We start from the raw sequence: 13,458 nt of genomic DNA, 5'->3' as shown, positions 1-13,458 counted from the left end.
AATATAACATCTATAATGCAAATGATAATAGTGTGTCACAATCTGGAACACATTTATCACTGGTGTAACATGTAGTTTTCATTTGTTTTGTTGTTTATTAAATCAAAATATTGCATTATTTTAACCTCCACAAAAATAATTGTATCTATTGAAATGATTCTCCACCAGAATTTGAAATAACTTGACTTCTATGTCTAAAACCTGCTGTGGACACACTGAGGATGAAGGTCAGTCAGTTTAAGTAGTGTGTATATTCAGCCTGGTGATGTCATGTCGCCCTCTGGTGGATGAAAATAAATCCTTAAAGGTCAGTCAGATTCCTTTGGTGGAGGACTTTGTCAAGAAATGACTCAGTTAATATAAATTCTGACCGTACACATGAAGAGGAGAGGACAGGGGACATCAGTGTATGATAGAGAGATTATCAAAAATGATCACTCATTCTTCGAGACATGGGACATTACACATCCACCAACTGTATTTTCCATTAGGTATAAAAAAAAAAGTATATATTTTAAATTATAGATGTTATGGAAGATTAATAATAGAATGTATCCTCTTCACTGTAATTTAATCATTATTTTATTAAATCTGACACTTGTGTTCTCACTAAAATCTACATCAGTGTGTCCACAGAAAAGGTTCAATCATTCATAAGCAATAAAATGGTTTAAATGTTTTTTATCATTAAAAAGATGTAATACCATTTCATATTGGTATCTCCATGACCTCTGCATGTTTCATAAGGTTCCAAAGTGGTGTCCCCACTTTTTTCCAACACAGTCAAATATACTAACATCACGACAGACAGCTTTGGTAGTTTTAGAATTTTAGAATATCTTAATGTATCTTAATGTAAATATGAACTGTGTCACAACCATGTCAACACCGTCCACCAGTTTCTGGAAATAATTTTAAAAGACATTTTATTCTCCTGAAGTGGGTTCTATTAGCATCCAGCATCAACAGTGAAACAAACATGAACTGCATTTGTTTTGTTAAAGGAACGCCAACATTTTCGTAAAAAAATAAAAATAAATAAAATAATAATAATAATAATAATAATAATAATTATTATTATTATTATTATTATTATCATTATTATTAATATTATTATTATTATTATCATATATATACATACATATATATATATATATATATATATATATATATATATATATATATATATATATATATATATATACATATATATACATATATATATGATATTTTATTATAGTATTTATTTTCTTGTTTCATTTTGTGCAATACTGTTCTTCATTAATGGTCATGCCAGTAAAGCCACTTTGAATTGTATAGTAAATAGTACTACGATAATACTACGAATAGTATCTTATTAGACTGTTACAGACTAGTGTAACTTCATGAATCTGGTTTGGATCAGTGCTTTACAAATAAACTTGAATATTAGGGCCTATTGTGTAAACTGAAGTCTGTTCTACATACTCCGCTGCGGTAGGTGGCGGTATGCACCAAAAAGTTGGTATTGCACAAAAAAAAAGGAGAGAAATAAATACAAATACGAAGAAAAGGAAGAAGAAGAAGAAAAAGAAGACGAAGAAGAGGAAGAAGACGTGCTGTAAACACGGTGGCTGACAGAGTGACAGCTCTAAGTCTTCAGTTGTCTTCTCACCTCTGTTGTTAGCTGTCCACTGTTGGACATGTCGAGACTGGAGAGTCTGAGGGTTTTAATCCACGAGCGGCTCACCGCGGCAGTAGAGGACATCATTGGACACATGGAGAGGACGATAAACGAGTATGAAGAAGAAATGAAGTCCCGCCACCGACAGCTGCTGGAGTCAGAGCCAGAGGACAAGCTGCGGAGGACAGGTGAGTGTCCAACACGGTCATGAGCTGCTGCTGAGGCTGCAGACAGGATGAGGAGACACACACTGCTCCTGCTCAAACTGTCACTCAGGGACACGTGGAGAAACAAGACACACAATAGTTGTTGTCCTGCGCTGTGGCTGGAGAGCATTCAGACAGCAGACATGGTGACATGACACAGAGTAAACACACGTGTTACCTGTGATACTGATTAAGGCTTTGTTCCATTCAGGTCACACAGAGTCAAGATGCTGCTATTGTGCTCGTTGGCTCACTGGAAAGACACTGCTACACTAAATGGAATGGGACGTTAAAGATCCGGATTGGAATGTACTGTAATAAATCATAAAATGACACAATGTGTGAAGAAAACATGCTAATTTGAAATACTTTTGAAAATTCCAAGTATTTGTTTTGTATGTCCATTTCACATTAGAGTTCAAATTAATGTCTATTTTTTCTAATGCAGGATGAGTGTCTGTCTATGAGTCATAAGAAATCATTAATCTTATAGAAGCTGTGATGTTTATAACTTAAATTGAGTAAAATGTTAATGGAGTTTGGCAGGCAGTGAGACAGACAGCCACTTAACTCATCGTCCAGAGTGTGTTATTTCAGAGCAGTGGGCTTTTGTTTTCAGGATAACAGACTGAACTTTACATTGACAGACAACAGTCATAACCAGATCAACTGACAGTGGAGGACTTCTCGCCTGTTATTGTCAATTTATGAGGCTGCCACATCCTGCTCTCCTGCAGAGCTCCTGCAGCCTGCATGTCTCTGTTGTGTCTGGTGAAACAACCTGCTTCATCCAGGATTACAACCTATATAATATACAGTCTATGGTTCCAACTTGCTATTTGGACAGCTATGCTCATTTTTGCATGTGCAATGGCAACATATTGTTCCTTCAAGGATCTTTATGTTCTGCATTACATATGTATATGGATATCTGTTTTGCTTTGGGAGGGGGGTTGCCTGGGCTGGAATGAACGTGGTCTGTCGTTGGGGTCCTTGCAGGACCCTCTCGTCAAAGGACCCCATTACCATGATTACAAAGCATTTGGACCTGAATAAACAGTTAACACTGATTTGTGTTCACATTTTTTTATTTTAGCAATGGAATACTGTTTTTATTCATTTATACATTCATTTATTTATTTATGCATCTATCCATCCATCCATCAGGCGCAGCATTAGGGGTGGGCCTAACGGGCCTGGGCCCACCTTAAATGACTGGGAGAACATATATTTTTTTTTACTTTTATTTTTAATTATTATAATCAGCATTTTAATACACCCTTAAGACAAAAAAGTTTCCATTTGACAAAAAGACAACATTTATTCAGCTATTATCACATGTGAGGTCTGGACCAATCACAATGGGCCATAATTGGTCGCACCAGATATGTTACGCTTGTGCACGCACGTCACACTATGGCGGTTGTTCAGCAGAAGTGATGACCGGTGTACTGAGGAAAGCTTATCATTGTCTTATTTTATACCTGCAGATGCATTTTTCATCAAAACTAGAACATCTATAAAATGTAGACAATACAGCAGCTCAAAGCCAGACTGATGGTGGTGACCCGTCTGCAGCTTTTTACTGTGTGTTTCGGTGGGAGGGCTGAACAGGTGTGTTTGGGTCTAGTCGTGGCGACGTTAACTGGGGCAGGAGATCGGCAAGCACTGTGGTCACTGCTGGGAGAGGTGCTCTCATTTTGGCTAACACTGGCTGCAGAGCTACCTGTGCTTCCCGCCTCGCAATGTATGGTTCATTTAAAAAACACCGATATTTTTGCTTGGCGGGGCGAAAAGTTGGGGAACCTCCATTTACAATTTTTGTTTGTTTGTTGTTGTTTTTAACCGTAACGGTAGGAAACTCCTCCGCTCTCTGAGTGTGGGTGGGTTTGTCTGTACCGGTGCATCGGTGTGTGCTGTGAGAGAGGAGCGAGGGGTGGGGACCCGCCTGTCACAGAGGAAAGGAGAAATGCACTGTAATGAATGTAATGAAATGATAGCAACGCATTCGACTCTGAAATCACACAAATTAGAGTTAGCTTTTTTATTTGATAAAAAGAACACATGTTATAGGCCCTTTTGATTAAAATAAAAATTAAATAATGGAATAAAAAAAAAAATCTACAACTTGAATTTCTGGGTGGGGGTCCTGTTGGCAGGGCGGGGGGCGTCTGTTGGGGGGGCGGGGCGCCCTCCCAAATAAACTATAGGGGAAACACTGGATATAGACAGAGACTTCTGTCTGTACTCTGTTTTCATTTTGTTTCCTGAAAGTTTACTGATATGGATCAAATATATCAATACCTTCAGTTTGTTATTGGGAGTGTAGCAGCGTAGCCAACAGAAGTGAAACATGACCACTAGTCCCCGTCACCTCAGGTCACGTCCCTCACCAATTGCCTCCTTAAAATTAAATCCTGGTTCACCTCAAACATCCTGAAATTAAATTGCAATAAAACAGAACTTCTCTTAATAGGCACAAAATCTAGATTGAACAAACTCCATAATTTCTCTATTCTCATCGATAACTCCTCCATCTCTCCCTCCCCTCAGGTTAAGAGTCTGGGTGTCATCCTCGACAGCACCCTCTCCTTCGCCTCCCATGTCAATAACATCACTCGGTCTGCCTACTTCCATCTTCGTAACAACAACTGGCTCCGTCCTTCTCTTACTCCTCACTCAACTGCTGTTCTTGTTCACAGTTTGGTCACCTCCCGTTTAGATTATTACAACTCTCTTCTCTTTGGCCTTCCGCATAAAACCCTCCATAAATTACAACTGGTTCAAAACTCAGCCGCCCGTATCTTTACATGCACCCCTCTAATCCATCACATCACACCTATTCTACAACAGCTCCACTGGCTCCCCATCACACATCGCATCAACTACAAAATACTCCTTACCCTCAAAGCTGTCCACAACTTTACCCCTCCATATCTCTCTGACCTCCTCCACATTGCTACACCCGCCTGCACCCTCAGATCCTCTTCCTCCGTCCATCTCACTGTCCCCCCTGCTCGTCTTGTTACCTGGAACTCACTCCTACCTGACCTCCATAACACAGACTCACTACCACATTTCAAATCCAAACTCAAAACCCATCTGTTTAAACTGGCTAACTCCCTCAGGATCTCACCTCCTGTTCTGGCTGAAGAATAAACAACCTGTGTTGATGTGTCTCCTCAAACATTTTCTCATCCAGACTCATTTAACTTCTGTGTCTGTTTTTCTCACAGCAAAGTTTTACTACAGCAAACTGTTGCACCGCGTCCGTCTCCGGTTTGTTTACATCTGCTTCCACAGGAGATCACGTGAAATCGTGTCCCGTGAAATCCCACGAAATCATGGAATCCCGTGGGATTTCGCGAGTCATCCCATTCAGCTGATTCATAATCTTAATGTAAAAGTATAATAAGCCCTGGCTGTAACCTGGAGGACTTTGGAGAAAATTTAAATAGTATTTAATGAATATTTAATAGTCAGTGTCTTATTATGAACATTTGATTTAATTTTTACAAGAAAAGTTGCAAAAATATTTGTGAATGCTGTCAATAACAGTTCTTAGAAAGACTGAAAATTGGAATCGGCCAAAATCGGAATCAGCAGGTCAGACCTTTATAAAAATCGGAAATCGTAATCGGCTAAGAAAATTGAAATCGGTGCATCTCTACTTTTAATATTGTGTCTGCTTTTATGTTTGATGATGTAAGGTCACCTTGAGTGTCAAGAAAGGCGCCTATGAATAAAATGCATTATTATTATTATTATTATTACAAGACACACAATTTTATAAATGCACAAATATTGGAAATTAATTCTCTCTCCACTCCACATGTGACAGTGTATTTAATGTCTTCACAGACCACCGCCTTCTACATCACTCTCTGCTTGTGCTTTTTTTTTCAAGAGATACATTATTAGAACCCCTACTAGCAGCGCCATGTTTGTTGTTTGTCATGTTTGTTGTTTGTCTTTCATCAATATATTATAAGGAACTAGACAGCATTAGCACCTGGCACTAAGCCAGAAAAGTTTTCTAGTTTCTGGGTTTACCTCCTGGTTATACGGCACACTATATATGCACAGTACTGTTTCCCCCCTTGCCCTCACCTGCAAATTCTCACTCTGCCCCTAGACTTTACATCGTGATGACATCATGGATTTTTAATAGCTTTTTTTTCGGCATGAGGAATGTTACACAAATATAAAACCGCCATGATCAAAAATTCATATAGAAAGAATCATAACTGACTGTTTGCAGTTCAAGGTGTCCTGTTAACAGTTTTATAAACAAGGGATTTGCATGATTAGTCAGCTACATGATTAAACGCCGCCACCCTCACCAGAAATACTAGCCAATTAAACTCCATCCGTCCATCCATCCATTGTCTTCCGCTTATCCGGGGCTAGGTCGTGGAGGCAGCAGTCTGAGCAGGGACGCCCAGACTTCCCTCTCCCTGGACACTTCCTCCAGGTCTTCCAGAGGGACCCCAAGGCGTTCCCAGGCCAGCTGAGCGACATAGTTACTCCAGCGTGTCCTGGGTCTTCCCCAGGGCCTCCTCCCAGTGGGGCATGCCCAGAACACCTCCCCAGGGAGGCGCCCAGGAGGCATCCGATACAGATGCCCAAGCCACCTCAGCCCCTCCTTGAACCGCCACCTTATCGTGGTGGAGGGGTTTGAGAACCTGAATGATCTTAGGAGGTATGTTGTCGGGGGCTTGTTGCCCCTGGCAGGGTCTCCCAAGGCAAACAGGTCCTAGGTGACGGGTCAGACTAAGAGCGGTTCCAATGCCCCCAATGAATAGTCTAAGATCAGGGATGTCTACGTCGCCCGGATTGGCGTTACCAGGGCCCCACCCTGGAGCCAGGCCTGGGGTTGGGGCTTGCAGGCGAGCGCCTGGTGACCGGGTCTTTGCCCACGGGACCCAGCCGGGCCCAGCCCAAATGAGTGACATGGGCCCGCCTTCCTGTAGGCCCATCAACCGTGGGAGGGTTCAGAAGGGGCCGATGCAGTGTGGTTTGGGTGGCAGTCGTGGGCAGGGGCCCCGACGACCCAATCCCAGGACATGGAATCTCACAGTGGGGACATGGAATGTCACCTCGCTGGAGGGGAAGGAGCCTGAACTAGTGCAGGAGATTGAGTGGTACCGGCTAGAGATATTTGGGCTCACCTCCACGCACAGTCGGGGCTCTGGAACCCAACTCCTTGAGAGAGGCCAATTAGACTATTTAGCAATATTTTATTCATGCACAGTGACATCTATTGCCTCTAAGGTGTAATGCAGCCACCTGCCACTAATTGGGGCTGTGACCTCATCAGTCAGCGACCTCTCTTGCTCAGCCCGATGGCCCACACAACCTTGAATGTTTTTATCAGCAAAGTCAAACTGATGCTAGCTCGTAAAATTAGTGTGGTTTGTCAGTGTTTTGATATAGAAAATGGAAATAAAGTTGAATGTAGATTGTAACAGAATAAAGTAATATATAACCGCTTGACTGGAGCAACATGTGACCACATTCAGCTCAGACACGGACATTTACCTGCAAGCAGAGCAGCTGCTGCTGCTATTAGTACTCTTTAGCAGGCTACAGCTAACGTCAGCTCTGGGTAAACGTAAATATAATTTGCCTGTAGACTCTGTGATCCTTTTCAGTCTGAAAAGGCGAAACGTTCAGTGAGTTTTTGTCATGTTTTGTAAGTTAATGTGAAATGTTCCTGTGGCACACATTTCAGCAGCATTTAAAATACAATTTAGCGATTGTAGACAAATGGCTCTTAATACACACATTATTTTTTCAGACAGTGTTTAACATGATGAGTTAATAAATTGTGCTAAATTGTAACTTTTCATGTGTTTCCATGTGTTTTCTTACTGTTAGACTAGTCGACTAGTCTAAATAAAAATTTGCATTTAATTGGCTGGGAAATTAGTCACCAGGAACATCCCTATTATAACTGTGGCCTATGGGGGGAAATGCTTGTTGGGCTGGTGGGGAATTTTTTTTGCAAAACCACAAGTGGCCATTGGGCAAAATTGGCAGCAAAGTTGAGTAGCAATCCTCTGTGTGGTTCTATTATAAGTGTAAGGAAACTTTCGAGTCTTCTTTTTGGGGTAGCTTTTGACTGTGATTTGCACCCTCTAGTGGTTGTGTTGCTTAACATCTTCACTAACGTAAAGGACACACAGAAGTATATGGACAGTCATGAAACAGACATCTAATTTTGTGCGGAAATGATTTATTAGCAAAATATTACATAAATGTAATATAATATTTTATAAGTATGTTTTCATAAGTGTATACCTGAAAATAAAAAATAAGAGCCCTTTATATCTACAGAGGGAGCAGGTGCTCTTGCATGGAGTCCACCATGTTGCATCGCCATGTTTCTACAGTAGCCCAGAAATAGGGCCATGCGATTGCCTCTAAATTTCAAATTGTAGATTGTCATTGCTCTAGATTGCCAATACACGATTAAATTGACAAGGGGGCAGGGGCGGCACGTGTCCTTGGCACGTGTCTTATGTTGATCGCTACCAGTCAGCAACACTGCCAACACTGACACCGCTGTGGCTTTGGTGGCAAAGAAAAACGCCACATCTCCAATTTGGGAGTTTTTTGGGTTTATCCCAGATGCCAGAGGTGAGCCAACGGACACAACAAAGCCTATCTGCAAAATATGCAACAAATGTGTGTCCGTGAAAAATGTTCAGACAACCAATTTATTTGCGCACCTTCGTCTTCATCATCCTGCTGAAGCCACAAAACTCCCGATCCCCCAAGCTAGCACTTCAAGCACTGCAGGTTTATACTTTTTGTTATAATGATGTTATTTTTAATGTTTTGCATCACATGCAAAAGTGAGCGACACCGCTGCGCTGACAAGCCAGAGACGTGTTGCTCCTCCTCACTTCAAGTCGCTGTCATTAACTTTTAACCTGCAAAGGCGGCAGTGCCGCAACACTGTAGGAATTTATGAAAGCCCTTGTGTGAACATTTCAGTAGTTTCGCATTAAAACAATATTTATTTGCAATTAGCCTACTCTGTTGAACGACCCCGAAGCATGAGCAAACGGGCTGTGTCAGTTCGAATCAAAGAGATGCGCCCTGTCACTGTCACAGGGCTGGTTGACAGTGTACCCTGCGCTGAGAGGAGAGGAGAGGAGAGGAGAGGAGAGGAGAGGAGAGGAGAGGAGAGGAGAGAGAATGTGGATTGTAGGTCTGTTTGTAAACGGGGCTTCTCTAACAGTCATGTATTTTCTCCAGAAACATCTCTTAATGCACAGTAGAGCGCCATTTTTTTTTTTTCAAAATCGCCTTGATAAACAGCAAATTGCCTGGCAACCTTCCAATCGCCAATATATGATTTGATCGGTGATCGTTCCAGCCCTACCCAGAAATGAACCAAACACTAGCTTTAGATACAGCCTTTTGCCAGTTTCAGTTCAATTTAGTTTTATGTGTGTAACACCAAATCACAACAAGTTATCTCAGGGTATGTCTCAAATGAAGCAGGCCTAGACCTACTCTGTATTGCCACCAAGGACAAGCACTGAGAGGACTGGCGAAGAAAAACGTTCTTTTAACAGGTCAGAAATGTGGAGTTGATCCAGGCTTCTGATTGGTGGCCATTTACTAGAACCAGCATACAGCAGCACAATGCAAGTTTCACATAGATTGTTAATAATAGTAATGATACTGTGATAATATTAATAATAATAATTAATAATAATTAATAATGATGTGCAGCGATTGTAGGTGTCATGCAGTCACGTTTCATGACCAGTGTAGTTTGTCCTGTGAGGTGGGAAGGGGAGGGTGAGAGGGTGTCAGCAGTCTGCAAGCTCAGCACTAGATGCTACTAATCTTGCATTCATGTGATGTCAGGATAATCTGTTGTCATACACAGAAAGATGGTGGACAAAAGTAAAGGTTATGTTGAGAGCTTTGTATTAATTCATGTATTGTGTAATCATGTGTTGCTCACATGTAATTTGTAATCCGGTATTAGGTTGTAACCATTAGCTGCTGGCTGTAAAGAGTAGTTAGAAAAGTTATTTATTAGCATGAACATTCTAACACTGCAGGCAGCCTACAAATGGATTCAGCATCCATGTTTTTTTTCCACATACAACTTAAAAGCTTGTAAACACACCAAAGTCAAACAACGACTTCCCAACTCAGCAAACAAGACCATCTGAGGACGAGGTGAATGTACAATAAATCCTACACACTGGTCCTTTAATATCATTGTAACACCTGTGTTTACCTACTATTTCATATGAGTATGGCTGCTGTGAAAATGGTATATTGCCTAGCCCCATTCAGAGAGTTCAAATTTTTAAAGACTTATATGATAATAACTGTATCATTTGCTGCAGGAGAAGTGTGATTTTTGTCAGTAAACAGCTCTGTTAATGTTCATGGAAGTTCAGGTTTATGGCTGTATATGAGAATTTGCAGGCAGAACAGAAAACTGCTAGGAATTGTTTTACACGTCTGAGAAGCTTGGCAGCTGATGCCCCCGGGCCCTGCTGCGTCTTCAGGATGCTTTCACATGTAAATGCTGTGAGCTATACAAATGCAAATCAGGATTGTCGGGGAATGTGACACACCACTGATGCCGATTTTACACTATTTTCTAAAAGGTACACACCCATTTGAAGAACATCTCTGGTACAAATAGATCAGATTTAGTATAATTATGAAGGACATAAATTGTCACTTGAATAAATTTTTCTTATGCAAGTTAGGACAAATTACCTTTATGCCGCTAGCAACTATCCGTGTTATAAAACAAAAGATACTCAAAATAGTAAAATTTATTTCAACAGTTTATGTCAGTACAACCCGGTGAGTTGTTTAACAATCAGTACATACCTAGACTAGACTGAGGAACTAGTCATATAACCTCTTTCCATACACACATGCCGATCTGGCTCGGTTTGACTCGGCACTTCAGCTCAGCATGAAAGAGATTCTCAATTCTATAACAACAGGGCTACCTGTTGAAGGTGTGCCTTTTAAATGAAAATGAACTTAGCTGGAGTTGAGTGGCTGTAAAACAGTGGATAAACTTCTTCACAATAAAGGTAACCCATTATTTTGTTATATAGAAACTTTTATTTTGAAGCAGCAAAACCAGGAAGTATTTTTTTACCTTTGTATTTGTATTTATTCCCAGATTTATTTACTTTCCTGATTAATTTTAAATTTTATGAACTTATTTATTTTTGGTAGTTATAGTCATCCATAGAGATCCTTTTCTTCAAGGTGTGAAGGTGTGAATGCGATTCTGGAGAAAGAGAGTGATTGTTGAGTCTCAGGTCATCAAATACTGACGTTATGAGAATGAGTCCCACCACAGCAGCCAAGAGGAGGAGCAGAAGTCTAGTTTTGTCTCAGACCACATTAATCACGTTATGATTGGACTAAAGGTTATTATGGAACTTTTGCCCAGTGATGCCAAATATTGAAGTAAAGCCACTAATATCACACTGAAAATACACTGAAAAGTCCTGGCTTGAAAGTTTAAGTCCTTAATGTGTTGTAAAATGAAAAACTGCCCTGCTTCCAGCTTTGTGAGTATATATTTTCCAATAGTTAAGAAGCAGGAGAATTTTCTCAGTCTATGATTTCTTTTGCAGCTTAATATTTGTCCTGAAAATGCTACATTAGATATTTACATCATCTTGTTAGAGAGTTTGTTCAGTCACATTCATGTTTCTTGGTGTGTTAATCTCATTGCAGTTCACAGTAAGTACTTGCGTAAAAATGCGACTAGAAGTGATATGGTCTGTGGACATGTTTGATCCTTGTTGGTCTTTATTGGAGGGTGGTTGGGGCAAGTTGTGGTGGAGCTGTGCTGTAGAGGTGGTCACATACCTACTACTTCCCCTTTTAAAAATAATATATGAACCAAATCTACCAGTGGTAAGGGCCAACAATGTAAATATGAAGAAATATTTGGTTTTTGATGAGTGGTTTTATTTTTCTTTGCAGTGCAGTTTTGTTGTGAAATATACTTTAAAACAAAGATGATTATAATAGCACATTTTTGCACCTCTACAATCAGTATGTATTGTTAGTTTTATATTTTGAAGGTTTTTAACACATTTTTAAATTGTTTGAAGTTGTGAATTCTTGTCTGGGACAAGGCTGTTTTGTGGCACAGAGCAAGTCTAGAAATTAGAAAAATTAAAGCAAATCAAAACATGTCATAAATTACATAGATTTCATATATATGATTTCTTAAAGAATTGACCAAACAATTGGAATTAGAGTGTTGGTATTAATAATCCATAATGTTTAGGTAGGACATTGTTGTTTGATAACCATTTTAATCTTAAACAGGATTTAGACCTGTTACAACATAAATGCATCACGACTTTCTGCATGCCCTTGCCCTTTTTATTTTACTGCCCCTCAGACAGCCCCACTCATCTCATTAAACATGACTACAGATATGATGTTTGGGTTGACTAACAGTTGACTCTGTGTGTGTGTGTGTGTTTCAGTGTTTTCATCAGAGGTCCAGCAGCCATTGGTGATTAAAGAGGAGCAGCAGGAATGGATCTTCAGCATGGAGCACCAGCACCCAGAGCACCTGCACATTAAAGAAGAACAGGATGATGCATGGGGCAGTCAAGCGGGTGAACAGCTGCATGAAGAGAGTACCAAGTTCCCTGTGAAGAGTGAGGATGATGAGGAGAAACCTCGCTCCTCACAGCTTCACCACAGACAGACTGAGGACAAGAGAGGGGCAGATGCTCCAGCCAGCAGCTCCACTCAACACATGAAAACAGAAAATGATGGAAAAGCAGGATCTGGTTTTAAATGCCTGTCTGGATCTGAAGCTGTGACTGAAGGCTGTGGTGATAACTGGAAACATCAGACAGATGTTAACACTAGGGGAACTAAAGCTCCTGTAAATGATACAGGACGTAATACCAACAATAAATTATTTAGCTGCTCAAAATGTGGTAAAAGATTTGGCCAGAAGCACCACCTGCAGACTCACATGAGATGTCACACTGGAGAGAAACCCTTCAGTTGTTCTCTCTGTGATAAAAGATTTAGTCAGAAGGGAAATCTGACACAGCACTTGACAGTCCACACCAGGGAGAAACCATGCAGTTGTCCTGTTTGTGGTGAGAGATTTGCACAACAAGGAAATTTGACTCAACACATGACAGTCCACACAAGAGAAAAATCTCTGCTGGTGAGAGATTGACTAAAGGTTTCTGAGAGGACAGAATTACAATATTACAGTATGTTCAGCTAATAGTGATGTCACACACACACACACACACACACACACACGTGAAAACCCAAAAAAAGTGATAGCAGAAGCAGCAACACCCAACTTCCAAATCAGTAAATAAAGTCTTTATGTTTTTCTTTTGCACAGTAACATTAATCAGTGAGGCCCGGCCACCAGCCCAGCTCATGCTCCATGTAGCTAACATTAGCTAGCTGCTGAATCAGTCAGTTTGAGCTGGCAAACACCCGATGACACACTGATGTACCATACTGTTGCATATGAGCTGACTAATGAGTTGGCTTTGGTGCTGTGCTCTGCTGAAAGTT

The 13,458-nt window shown here is 40.6% G+C and overlaps 1 pseudogene across 1 annotated transcript; it reads left to right on the top strand.

Annotated features, from left to right (window-relative positions):
* The first annotated feature begins 1,583 nt into the window (after positions 1-1,583).
* LOC146318475 (uncharacterized) lies at positions 1,584-13,131 on the top strand (annotated as a pseudogene). The gene is made up of 2 exons (XR_014771650.1): positions 1,584-1,851; positions 12,387-13,131. The product of XR_014771650.1 is annotated as an uncharacterized LOC146318475 (transcript).
* Positions 13,132-13,458: the final 327 nt, after the last annotated feature.

The sequence above is a fragment of the Lutjanus erythropterus genome, chromosome 12 (assembly GCF_056507025.1).
Source record: "Lutjanus erythropterus isolate fLutEry1 chromosome 12, fLutEry1.hap2, whole genome shotgun sequence".
NCBI lineage: Eukaryota > Metazoa > Chordata > Actinopteri > Lutjaniformes > Lutjanidae > Lutjanus > Lutjanus erythropterus.
The sequence above is the reverse complement of the archived record's forward strand: the minus strand, read 5'-3'. Positions and strand labels throughout refer to the sequence as shown.